Source organism: Equus asinus, chromosome 10, assembly GCF_041296235.1.
Source record: "Equus asinus isolate D_3611 breed Donkey chromosome 10, EquAss-T2T_v2, whole genome shotgun sequence".
NCBI lineage: Eukaryota > Metazoa > Chordata > Mammalia > Perissodactyla > Equidae > Equus > Equus asinus.
The window spans coordinates 84203806-84218282 of record NC_091799.1 but is presented as its reverse complement, the minus strand read 5'-3'; positions in this window follow the sequence as shown (position 1 = coordinate 84218282).

The window sequence follows — 14477 nt, the reverse complement described above, 5'->3', positions numbered from 1 at the left end:
AATTCACCCCTTAATGGTACAAACAAACATAGAGAAATAATTTAATACCTTGTTGTAAATCTTGGCAAAGATATTGAGAAATTCACATTGGTGGTACCAAAGATGGGTCTTAGCATCTTAATGAGAAGATGGCAAGAGAAAAGCCTTCACAGAACAGGACATAGTTTGTCAGCACCTTGAATGATGAGTAAGGCTTCAACAAGAAGGGAAAAGTGGGGAGAGACACGTCACTTAAATGAAACATTGTGGCTTGCAAAATGGAACTTCAAAGAGCTTGACCTGCTTGGAGCCTGGGTTGCAAGTAGTATACTGGGAAAAGAGAAAGATTATCAAGAGGGACAGAGAAAACGGGTGCAGTCATGGAAGAATGCAAGCAGAAGAGAGTGGACCTCTTTTGTTGGCAACATGATGGATTTTATCAAAGGGTTTTGTCAGAGCCTATTTGACATCATTTCATCATTGAAAGATAACTCTGGAAGTTTATACAGAGTTAGTGGACTAAGCATTTCTGCATGTCCCCTTCTTGCCTAAAATCCCATAAAATTACCAAAAATATTATTTTCACTAAATAAATCCGTAAGACAAAACAAAAACTGGGGAAAAAAAAAAAAGCAGCACAAGTGAACCAGAAATGTAAGAACTGAAATAGAAGGGAAAACATCAAGAGACCATTTTTTGAAGGTAGGTACGTTAGTTTGCTAGGACTGCCATAACATAATACCAGAGCCTGAGTGGCTTATACAACAGAAATTTATCTTCTGACAGTTCTGAAGGCTGTTTTGAAACCAAGATGAGGGTGTCGGCAGGTTTGGGTCTCCTGAGACCTCTCTCCTTGGCTTGCAGATGCTGCTTTCTCACTGTGTCCTCGCATGGCCTTTTCTCTCTGTGCATGTCCCTGGTGTCTCCCCCTCTTCTTTGAAAGTCACCAGCCATATAGGATTAGGGCCCACACTTATGACCTCATTCAACCTTAATTGCCACTCTGAAAGGTTCTATCTCCAAAAAGTCATATTCTAACTCTATTTAAGGGTTAGGATCTCCACATCTGAATTTGGGGGGACACACATCAGTCCATACAGTAGGGTAGTGCTGGGACCGCTAAGCCCAAAGTCAATGGGTTTAACAAAAAGAGTTAGAGTTTGTCTGGAGGCATGTCACCCCTTTCCACTCTGCAATCAGTTTGTACAGTGAGCTACTAAGCAGCTGAAAACAAGCTAATGAAGGAGTAGAGGTGCTAAGATCAAAGAGGCTATTATAGGAGGGCCATTACCTCCAGAGGCAGAGGGAAGCCCCATTCCCAGAAAGCAAGCTTCGAATGATCAGGCAAATAGCAGAACACACATAGCTCAAGAGTGAATCAATGCAGAAAGATATTAAGCCAATAAATTCTTCCAGAAATCATTGCAGAAACAGAAATAGAGATGGAATGTATGAAAAGACAATTATGTGTCATGGAAGCTATATTTAGAATGTTCAACATCTGTCTAACAGGAGTTCTAGAAATAAATGGGAAAAACTACAGGGAAGAAATTACCAGAGCAAGAGTTAAAAAGAAAAATCCCAGAAATGAAGACATAATTTTAAAAGGGCCTACTGAGTCCTAAAGAGAATGGGATCCACAACCAGACACATTGTGGTAACATTTTAGAATCCTGAGAATAATGCACATTTCTTAAAATCTTCTAGAGAAACAGAAAAAGAATCATCAGATTACATTAGATTTAGGGATTCCAAATAAAATGCAGGATGCTCAGTTAATCTTTAAATTTCAGATAAATAATGGATAGTTTTTCAGCATAAGTGTGTCCCATATTGCATGGAACATGCTTACACTTTAAAAAGTATTTGTTGTTTATCTGAAATTCACATTTAACTGGGTGTCCTATATATTTAATTTCTAAATCTGATAACCTTGATTAGATCCCTCATCCATAAGGTAACACTGAATTGATATTGTCAGTGTTCTAAATATGGAATTCCATGTCCAGCCAAATTACCATTCAGAAAAATTTGTTCAACAAAAATCCCCAAAAAGAATGACTAAAGGATTTTTGTAGCAAAACGGTTAAATATAAATACCAGTAATTTAAAAATAATAATAATTTGGAGCTGAAATCACAAAGCTATCAATTTGGGAGGTAGAGGAAGATTTGGGGCAGAAAATAAGGGACAAAAGACCATGCTAAATTCCTGTCTTATTGATGGAGAGGGCGAAAAGACTCTAAACATTGATAGAAAATATACAAATATATAATAATAAAATTTACTTTTACAAAAATATTAATTAGATTCTAAGTGCTGCTTTTCCTCATATTTGAGTCACACTGACCTCCTTGCTGTTCCTTGATCATCCACACAACCTCCCACAGCAGGGCCTACCCCTGGCTTTTCTGTTGGCCTAGAATGCTCTTGTGAGACAGCTGTACTCTTTCACCTCCTTCAGGACTTTCATAATGTATCACCTCCTCAGTGCGTCCTCCTAATCACCATAAGTAAAATTTCAACACCCACTGGCACTCTCTATCTTTCCCTTTCCCAAATTTAAATCTTTCCATATTGTTTACTGTCAAATAGCATAGTGCGTAGTATATAATCTAAGCCCTCTGAAGCCTGGCACATAGTAAGCACTGGATAAATATTTGTTTAATTGAGTTGTTGAAATAAATCAACAGAATTGAATGAACCACTGAATTGGAATATAGTGATTAAAGGGTTGGAGGTGATGAGAGAATAGGAGGAGTCAAAAATAACTGGCTAGGTAACTAGGTATTTTGAGGAGAGCCAGGTATTAGAAGAGTGATAATAAATTCAGTCTCCAGGTAAAGATTTCTAATATATAAATGGAGATATAAGTCTACAACTAATGAAATGTGCTATGCTAGAAATGTTTAGATTTCAATGACAAACATAGGTGAGAGATAAAAACACAGCTCGGGTAAGATTGCCAAATAAGTGTTTGTAGACTAAAAAGAGCGCCAAGGACAGAAACCCTGGCACCAACAGTCTGTATTAGTTAGGGCAGAGATAATCAAGGATTATCAAGAGTGATCAGAGAATCAGAAGGAGAATTAAAGACAGTGTTGTTATGGTAGACAGGAGGTTGAAGTTTCGAGGAAGAAGGTCACTGTCAAAGTCTGCCACAAAATCAAGGGAGATGAAGAGTAAAATTAGAGTTGATTTTGAATATTAGATCATTGATAATTTTCATACAATTGGGAGATTGCTTAAAAATGGCTCTGATCTTCTGCCCCTTACTGTATCAGTACTCTTTACAACATGACTTTCACCTCCTCCCATCAAGAAATGGAGTCTATTTTCTTGCCTCCTGAATTTGGCTGGCCTTGTGACGTGTGCTGGAAGCAGCACTGTGTCAGTTCCAACTCTCAGCCTAGAAGGTCTCCACTTCCACTCATTCTCTTGGAATCTTGTGAACCAGACATACAACTTACTGCAGATACACTATGAGGCCAGGTGAGATTAGAAAAATCATCCAGATATCCCATAAATTTGTGAACAGTAAAAAATGCTTATTATTATAAGCCACTGAATTCTGGGGTGGCAGGTAACACAGCAACGACTAACTAATATAAACAGCTGAAGTAGGAGCAGTTGCTGAAAAGAATGCAATGGGCTAATGAAATACAGGTTGGAGGAAGCAGAGATAACAACCGTAAAGTACTCTTGGAAAACTTCTGTATGAAGGAAAGAGCAAAGCTAAAGTCAAAGCAAGAGTTTGTATTTAATTGATGAGTCTTGAACTGATGAAGAATGAAAGGTTTTGGATAAAAGAGAAGGATTAAGTGATGAGGGATGAAGAAATGCTTGGGAAGAGATGGGCGGGGATGAAACCTAGAACGCAAATGAATGGGTTAGTCTTGGAAAGCAAAAGGGGCTGCTATTTTCCCGGGCTAGAGGAATGAAGGTAAGGGCTTTAAGTGGAAAGACTTTAAGTGCAAGCAAGTTTGTGCATGGATGGCCGGGGTTGAGGAAGGTTATGGTTTATAGCCTTTTATTTTTTCTGTGAAATAGAAGCCAAGTGGCAAGATCCTCTTCTTCAGGAAAGAGCAATGGTGAAACGAGGGAAGCAGGTTGGCAAATAGGGCATAGGGCAGGGTTTTTCAGCCTTGGCATTATTGACATTTCGGACCAGATAATTTTCTTTGTTGCAGGAGGCTGTCCTAAACATTGTAGAATCTTTAGCAGCATCCATGCCATACCCTGCCCAGTTGTGACAACTAAAAATGTCTCCAGGGGGGCTGGCCCCGTGGCCGAGTGGTTAAGTTCGCGCGCTCCGCTGCAGGCGGCCCAGTGTTTCGTTGGTTCGAGTCCTGGGCGCGGACATGGCACTGCTCATCAGACCACGCTGAGGCAGCGTCCCACATGCCACAACTAGAAGAACCCACACCGAAGAATACACAACTATGTACTGGGGGGCTTTGGGGAGAAAAAGGAAAAAAATAAAATCTTTAAAAAAAAAAAAAAAAAAAATGTCTCCAGGCATTGCCAAATGTGCCCTTGGGGCAAAATCATCCCTAGTTGAAAACTGGCTTAAGGGAATGAGAGAGTGAGCTAAATCAGGAAAAACTTGCAAATGTCTGTGTCATCATCATCAATTCCTAATTGATCAATTTAAATTGATTACAAATATATTCTGCAACATTTTCAAAAATGCATACCTGATAGCACTTGAAAAATCTCAAGCTTTAGTACTGTTGCCAAGGTCAATAAAGATGTCCTTACTAAATTTTCTCCTGTGTGCCCAAGAGCTGAACCATGGGGTTTCTAAAGAGAGAACCCTGTAGCAAATACTTGAAATAAAATTAAATCTTCTCCAAAAATAGCATGTAACTTTTTTCTCCTTAACCTTCTCCCTTCGTTTTACCTATCTGTTCTCAGACTCTTTGTTCTTTATATGCAATAATGAATCAAGCTTTTGTATCTCAGACTTCTTTTTAAGACTCTTTTTTGCTCAGCCCCAAGAAAGTCCTCCAAAGCAGTACAATCTGGTGTGATTTGTAGGAGGTATAACTGTGGCTTCTGGAGCCTTTTCCAACAGCTTGCACGCAAGGTGACAAGTCTGAATATTAAACAAGAGAAGGGGAGGTGATACCCACACACATCACTGTAAATTGTGCTTTCATTCATAAAACCACTTTACTTAGCTGCAATTACTCTGCTACCCATTCATGCAAGTGAGGCATCCAGGAAACAAACTTGATTGGTGAATAAACGCGAATTAAATGACAGGGACAGAGGTAGGCATATGAAAACCGAGAGGAGGCATTCAGTATGCAAATTTCCAAGTCTGAATATACATCCATTTACAGCTCCTGCCTTGGAATAAATTGTAGAGCAGTAAAAGCTACTGACTTTCTCCTCCATTCCGATTTTGAAAGCCTGGGTGGCAGAAGGATGGGAGTTGGTTCCCAGCAGAATTACAGCGCTCAATAGTACAACTGTCAAAATCTCTTAAAGGAAGGCAAGCTATCTGCATTATCTGTGTTAGGGAAAGTCTTTTCTTTGTTGATAGTGTCTATTCGAAGAATTGGCATTTAACAAATAAGTTAATTAAAGCTCTAGACTACATGCTATAATGTTTGCCATGCATTTGGTGACAAGTTCTATTATGCTTTTATGTTAATATTATTCTTCAGCAGATTACATCGTTCCTCATTCAGTCAAATCAAATGTTGAGTCTGGGCACAGCATCCAAGTGAGAACAAACCAGGGCTTTTTCCTGCTTAACTTTCGTTTGATTCTGATGGGGACAACTATTAAAAAAGGAACAGCATTTATTTTATCTAAAACAAGCATAATCTCTGGTTGAGCATCTCTTACTGAGAGAAAAGAAAAGAGTTGGAGGGAAACAAGGAAAGAATAGAAAAGAAAAAAAGAGAAAATATGTACTAGTTTCACTATTTTGGGGGAAAAAATGGAACTCTTAGCTACATTCACAGTTTGCAATAACACTCTGAATTTAGATTCTAGTCAAGGAGCAATTGTCATTTGTTATGTATATGTATGCATTTTTCATCTAGCATAACACAGCATCATACAACACAAGATTAAGATAAATTGAGGTCTTTCTCTTTCCTTCTTAAGTTACTTCCTTATTCCATATACAAAGAAACTGCTTGAATACGAGAGATTTGACCTAAATTCCATTTTATCAAGAAGGTTGCCTGAAATTTACAATGTGAAAATAAAGGAGGGTACATTTGATTTCCCAAAGTTCAAATCTGGGAAATATTAGCATAAGCACTTTGATGATCATGACAGTAAGTCTAGAGAATTAATCTCTAAAGCAATCAGAATTCAGATCTTCTACTGCTTTATAGATCAGAATGACCTATTTTAATTAATTATTCCAGATACAAAGAGACAGCTGCTTTACATAGAAGATTGGAGCTGTTATCTGCTTTGGGGACTAGGTTAACTTGAGTAAACTGCTCGCAAAACCTGACTTCATATGTGAGTTTTTGAGTGATCTTTAAATTGGGGGAAAAGCTATGTGGCCCTGCTGGGAGATAGCATAGCAACATGGATGAGAGTCACACTGCCTGGGTTTCAATTCTGGCACCTTTGCTTATTAGTTGTTTGATATTGGACAAGTTACTTAATCTCTTTGTGCCTCAGTTTTTCATCTGTAAATATGGACAATCATATTATATTCATAAATAATCCACACAAGCCTATTAAGACTTTATGGTTATTATTGAATATCTATTATTGCATATCTGATATCATTTGTAATAGAGCATAAGGACTTACAAATATATTTCACAAATTAAAACAAAAAGACATCATATTATGGAAACTCAGTACTTTAATTCCCAAAGAAGCAATTATAATCTAGCTCATTTCATATTGCTTGCGTAGGGGGGAAGATATTTCCTCTACCTGCTCTGGGTCCTTCTGGAAGGAAAATGAATTAAATTCACATGAGACAGAATAACAGTAGAAAATTAAACAAAGCTTTATAACATGCATACATGGGAGAGACTCAGGCAAACTGAGCAACTGGCCAAATGGTGGAAGCTCTCCCCTTAAATACCACCCTCAGCTAAAGACAAAGGAGGATGTTGGGGGTGGGGGAAGTCAGTTATGGGAGACTACCAGACAAGTACAGTAAACAAGAGTCAGGTTATTATGCAGACTTGAGTCCTTGCCTTCCACATTTATATAAGAATTTCTAGAGATAAGGTCAACCCCCCTTCTTCCTGGTACAGAGAGGGAGACACCTTTACAGATGAAGATTTCCCTTACAAATATAAATGTCTCTTAACGAAGGGTAAGTAAATTCTACTTTTCAGAGTTTCTTTCCTGTCTGCAGTTTTTAAAAGTAACCAGCCCAAAATAATCCTCATGCCAAAGAGACATATCTTGGAGTGGCCAATTCCAGTTCCCCACACTTAGCTGTTTCATTCTAAGTGTTTCATTGGTATACTCATGCATATAAAGATTAAATGAAATAATTGAAACCATAAGTAATAATTGTTAATACTTATTGGTCACTTACCATGAGACTTGCACTGTTCAAAATGCTTTTTCAGATATTGCTTTTTTTTAATTTCCACAGTAAACATATGGAATGGGTGCTCTTATTGTATTTCCATTCTACAGATAAGAACACTGAGGAATAAAGAACTTGCCTAGGGTCAGACATTTAGTAGGCAGCAGAGTGTGGATTCCAGCTCAGGGTGTAGGGACACTCTGTTGCCTTTAATTGGTACTCTGGAATCCATGGTTCCTAGCTTAAGAAATGTTACCTATTATTGTTATTCTTGTTATTTATGAACTTATATTTTTAATCAACTGGTTTGGCATGTGATAGCAACATAAATATTTGTTGAGAATTGGATGAATAAATGGATGAATGAATCATTATACATAAGAATTGAATCAAATAAGGAAGTACCTTTTGCTTCTTCAAATCTGAGGGGGGCTGGGTAAAGAATCATTTTCAGAGATATTCTAACCATTAGTTTTTATTTGCCCCCAAAGCCAAATCTTTAGCAGAGTTAATAATGGTGTATTCTTCTTCTATAGTGGTATCATTTTGCATATTAATTGACTTCCATTGTTCTAAAAGCCACTATTGGGAAAATATTTTTTCCCAAGCTTCCAGCACCAGAAATAGTTAAAAAGACTTAACCAAGACAGTGGACTAATATTTCTACATGAGAATTGGCATTTAATAACTTCCCTGGATCGTTTTTTAGAAACATATTAGAAACTAAAATCATCATCAAGTCACAAAACATGCTAAAAAAAAATCTATGAATGTCTGAGAATGTTGTTTTATCCAGCAGTTTCAGCCATCATTAACCAAACCGTCTTCCTACGTTCTGAAGCTAAACCATGTCTAATGGTTTCCTCACTAATAGCAGAAAAACATTTGAGTAAATTCATTTTTTAAAGGATCATTGAGTGCTTTAGCTAGTTAAATCAGAAGCCCACAGTAATCAGAAAGAGGCATTGCTTGCCTTCTCCTATGGTTTCTTCATTAGCAGTGGTAATAAGGACAATAGTTAGTTCATAACTAGTACATTGTTAAGGCGATCCCTGGGGTGCCCTTATACACTCTATTTAATTTTGGCTTCCGGTTTGGTCAGTTTATTTTGCAAGCCAATTGCCTCCCTGCCACTCCCAGCTCTCCAGAGTTTGCCTAACTTATGGAAATCAAGCTGTTTTCTCTCTGCTTCATGCATCAGTGCTAACAACAGCCAAATAGCTGAACACAGAATTCAGTCTTCAGTGCTTAGGCTATGTGGGTATCTGAAAACATACAGCTCTATTTTTAAAGTCAGAAATCAGTCTCTTGGTTTAAAAAGTTAACAGAACAATTATACCCACTACTACACCATACCAATAGATTTGCGTTTTAATGCATGCGTTTGACTTAGTTCTCTTTGTTACTAAAAGAATATCTTTTTGAAACATTTTGGTAAGCCCTAAATGTGGTTATTTTCCTTCAGTACCTCACAATCTGTCTTATATGTCCTTTACACTCCCCACATCATCATGCACAGTTCCGAGATTACTGCTTCATACACAGTAGGTATCTAATAAATGCTCATTAACTAACAATATGGTGTGTGGCTCATACAGCTTAGCAAATATGTGGATACTGAGAAACCCACCTATAACTGTATCATTTTTAATGTTCAAATTTACCACTCCCGACCAATGACACCTGATAGTCCTATTCATACAGTTCCTGGGCAGTGCAAATTAGTTCAAGTTTCCATTGATTTAGTTTCCAGACTAAACACAACAGGTTACAGTACTGCAATTGTTCCAGTAATTCCTTCCTCGTGGCAATGTTTCATATCTCCCTGAATCTAGGCACCTTCTACATATATCCTTCTAAGTAGGGTTGCTATGAAAAATGAAACAGAATGAAGAGCTAAATCTTTTGAATAATTACAGAATAAAATGGAGTATTGTTTTTATGCTTGAATGGTCTAAATTAGTTGCACACATTGATTTATTGTATTGATAACCAATACAAAGTTTATTTTATTTCTGCCCAGGAAACAAATATTGGGAAATAAAACATTCGAATCCTTGCACTATTGGAATTGACCTCAACATTTTGCAACAAGTTTTCTGCTTAAAACTTTTGAATGATTATGGAACTTGTTCTATAAAGTTGGAGGGAAATCAAAATCCCTATCCAGAGAATCCAGTGATTTTCATTTTAAAAAACTGAAAAGAAGTAAATGTTATTTTGGAATTTGCTTTCATAAAGAAAGTTTTATAATACCACTCCACCCACTTACAGCATGAAATGATTTCAGACTTTACATAGGAGACTCTGGAAGCCACAGACTCTTCTGTATTTTTTAAGCAATTCAATTTCCTCCTGTACTTATTCTATTACAGAAACATAAATTATAACAAAAATTTAATGAAGTGGACAGTTAAGTGGATTTAATCTATTCTCTTCAGAATAAATAAGATTAACCAGATAAGATACAGATTTGAAAAATATTTTAACCGATAAGGTAAATCAGCAATGAAAAGCATCCCTGAAACTACACAGTTGGTTAATTAAGGGAAATAATTTTAAGATGAAAATAAAGGGTAACAAGCAATACTGTACCGATTTCTTTCTTTGTAAAATAATTAACCTTTGGAAAAGCTTTATGTCAATGCAGTCTTTGTCAATTAAAAGAGTCAGACACAGTCCTGAAAGGCAAATAATAGAAAGCAAATCTTGGTTGGGTCCAATCTCTAGGGACGTAATGCTCCCCAACTATTTCCTCCGATTTTTGAAATCTGCAATTCCTCTGTTTTGGTTCTTATTTCTTATTGTTATGCAAATTAACGCAACACATTAAAAGCATCAAAATAAACACATAGCAGCCCAGAGAGTTCACAGCCTTGCTAACATGTACTAACAGCAAGAGTTGTCCATCATACAACTAACTGTCTGAGCGTCTATTTTAAGTATGGGGAACACAACAGAAAAAAAAAAAGAAACAACTTTACAGTTCTTAAGAGGCTTTTTCAAATCCTTCTTGGATCTAGTCTAACAGAGACTAAAACTGATTTGTCTCTGGTTACCTAGAAGGAAAAGGAGGTCTTTGACACCAAAGGGAGGTCTTTCTCAAACTGCTTTTAGTCAATATCTCCCTAGAGATCAAAAAGAAACAAAGATGATAGACAGACAGATGATAGATAGTAAGTTATACACACACACGTATATGTATGTATGTATAGAGATGGAGCTGCATGTGTACATATGTCATGTAGAAGAGAAGAACACATGATATTATTTCCCAGCGGTCCTTTAAAATGGTCTTGTCAGTCGGATAAGATAGACATTTCAGCAGGAGGACAATACAGACTTGGCACTTGTTCCAGTCTCTCCCTGACAGTGGGCAGACAGAAAGGTTAAAGAGCGTGCAATTTGCTTTACCACTGCAGTGATGTAGGAAAGCATGGATGCTGAGACCCATATATTTTCCTTTTGAAGGACATTGATGGTCTTGCCTCTTCCTCAGGTACCCTGGGCTGACACTCACAGTGTTTTACGCGCACGATTCCACAGCAATTCTGCCTAGGGAATGAATCTGTTAGGTAACAATGGCTCTCAGATTCACAACAAAAGCATTGGCTTCAAAGACTCCTCAGCAGCCTTTTCCTCCAGAAGAAAATCATTTGCAATTTTTTTGTATACAGATCCTTTAATAACATGCTGTAGAAGTTTTGAAGGCATTTCAATTTATGCAAAAAGAAGAAAGGGAGGAAAAATAATACTGATAATGATACTAATATAGACCCACACTCCAAACGGCCTGTGCTGGCTTTGTGTTTATTGCCACACTAGACACCTTATCAGTCACCCCTCTAAAGGGGTTAAAAATGGGCTTGGGAGGTTTGAACTAAACTCTGCTAACAGTTAATCAGCCACAGTTTAGAATATATTGGCATATTTTTCTACAGCGAAAGAGAGGAAGAAACTGAAAGTGGAGATTCTCTTTAATGATAGCAGTTTTACTAACCCTGTGAAAAGAGATTTATTTTTAGAGAAATGTGGGGTCTGACCTTTCATGTTTCAAGACACCTGGCATAGGGTAGGCCTTCCTGTTATCTTTTGCTTCTGCTTGTCCCTAGAGGCGAGTCCCTCCTATCGGGAGCCGGATTAAGGGGAATTTTGGAAGGAATAGACAGGCAGGAATAAACTGGAACTAAAGCCCTTAATATCCGTGAAGTGATTAAAATGCAGCCATGCCCAACAAGACCACACTTCTGTTATCAAACAGACATTGACAACTTCTTTGAACTCAACTCAGTGGTGTATGGGGGAACATGAAAACTTTTAAGTTCGGGGTGTCTCCAGGAAATATACTCAGATTTCTCAACACACACTGGCAGCGTTCACACATTACCCAGAGCTAACACCAATCCCATGCTTTTCTTGTCCTCTGCCAAATTGAGTCCAGGGCAGCATCCAGGAAAGCAGAATGTTGCCCAGGTGTATAGGATGACTGGTTAGTTTATCAACTTGTGATGGTTCACAACTTGGCAAATCAAAAAACACAGTGTACCACAGAGTACCCACATTTTAAACCGCTGCTGTGACTACGTTGTTTCTTGAATTTAGTTTTGAAAGAAACTAGTAGAGAGAGGAAATTTTCTTCCATTCTACCTTTCGCCATTACACTGAAGAACTACCTGGACTAATTGAGGGTTTCTTTGGTGGGGAGGAGCGTAAGGTGAGGAACATCCATGTGAAATAAAAATAGCACCTTACTGCCAGGGTTACTTTAAAAGAAGAGAGGAGAAGAGAGGGGAGTGGAGGGGAGGAGAGGAGAGGGGAGGGGAGGGGAGGAGAGGGGAGGGGAGGGGAGGGGAGGGTTGGGATGTAGAGGATCAACCTCTTAATCTATTTGGTTTTCTCTTTGCTAAATCGCTAAAGGAACAACCACTACCACTGGGCTCAAAAGAGAACTAATAATTGTAACAAATACAAGAATATTTATATTTTGAAAGATTTACATTTGAGTTCCACATCTGTGTTAGCTGAGATTCCTTTCACATGCTCCAACGCAGACCAACCTCACTAAACCAGCCACAATCTTAGTAACTTATTCAGCTGTTAAAGCATCAGTGAAATGCTTGACAGGGCATCCTGGGGCCCTGGAGAAGCAGGCATGGGTGGCATCGCAAAGGGTGATGTGAGATGCCCTTGGAAGATCCAGCATGGCAAGAGTTAGGCTGCAGTGTGCTGTCACTAGCAAAAATCCAAAAGGTGCAAGCATATGTCATTTATTATCGTAATTTGGTATTAATGAAAACATTTAAAAGCCTGTCTACAAGGAAGCTTTGCATCATGAATAGTCTTTGGCATAATGCTGGTTGGCAGAGTCTTTCATACATCAAAGTAGAGAAGAGAGAAGCAACTAGTGGTCCTCAGATTATATTCTTCATCACCAGTGCCTTGGTGCATGTCCTTCTGACCCTCACATTTCCAGCACCCATGATTTCCAAGTGTCAATGTAGCACCTCAAAATCCAGTCTTAGAATATTCTTCCTTATGTGAAAACTTCTTAAAAAATGGACAATAGTTATTCAAAGGATTGAAATAAAATGTTCTCATTTTTCATTATCATATTAGACACGAAATGAAATGACTCTTTTAATGTTTACATTATCTATATTACATTTGTTTTAAAACAAATAAACATAATTCCCATAAGTCAACAGTTCAAATGCCAACACTCTCCCAAATACTCAATGGGGGAATTGGTTAAGAACACTTGTTTTATACAATTCTAGAACTGAATTAAGAAAGATAATAGGCTGATAAATATGCAGTGTATTTTATGTATAATTAATAATTGACTCTGCAAAGTCTTTGAGATATAATATGTCATAGTTTCAGACTATAAAGTATTCTACCTAATAAAAAGAATTAGATATATAACTCACATTTCTGTCTTCCCATTATCCCTATTTTTCAAAAAGGAACCCCAGAATCTAAACTAAAAACATACTTTCTTACTCAAAAACCATTTAGACAATTGGCAAAATGTATGCAAAAATGTCAACAAAATGCTTTTGTCTTTCATAATCGGAACAGTCATAAAGTGGGGTAAATTTTCCAATGTGTTCATTATTTATATCATCTCCATTTCAAAACACATCTGCTCTTTGTTCCCTTACTTGTTTCTACTTTGCTCTTCCCAATCTGTTGAAGGCTAAGAAATCAGAAAACCCAGCTTATTCATAATTAGGGGTAAAGAGGCCCTAAGTAAATTCCTGAGGGTTTAGTAAGGAGCATAGCCACCAAGCCCCCCAGCACACAGATTTTTCTGGGGATATGTCATAAGCAACTGCTACAACTCAAAGGATGTCTCCAGCATGTATCGAAACTTCAAATGGTTAAAATCGCCAGATAAGTGACTCTACAATAAATAAAAACTGTGTGTGTTTCCTTTTTAACGTGTGTATTTCTTCATTTTAAATGAGCACTCGCCGTAAGTGCTCCGAAGTTACACAGCATTCTTAAAGAAAAAGAAAAGGTCAATGCTAACCCAACATGATCAAAAAGAAATATTCTATAATGAGAGGTTATATTGCTACTTTACATAGCATTAGAAAACTGTATTTGGGATATTAAAACAGTCTGGGCATCACCCAGTTGAAAATGTGTGGAAAAGTACAGAGAAGTGCTTCTAAAAATAATATAGGGTCTTGGCAATGTGAACTCTGAAGAGAGATTAAGTGAACAGATAATGTTTAGCTCCTCAAAACTCACTTGTGTAGGTGGAGAAGAACAACTTAATAGAAAATAAATAATCCATCTGAAGGGGAAACAGAGAACAGGGAAAACAACGGGAGATGCCTCTGGGCAGGAACAAAACCGAAAATAATAAACTTAACATCTTAACAATAAATGTCAAATGAAACAATATTTCTTAGGGAGTAAATGCAAGAAAGTAATGCAACAGCATATCTAATAA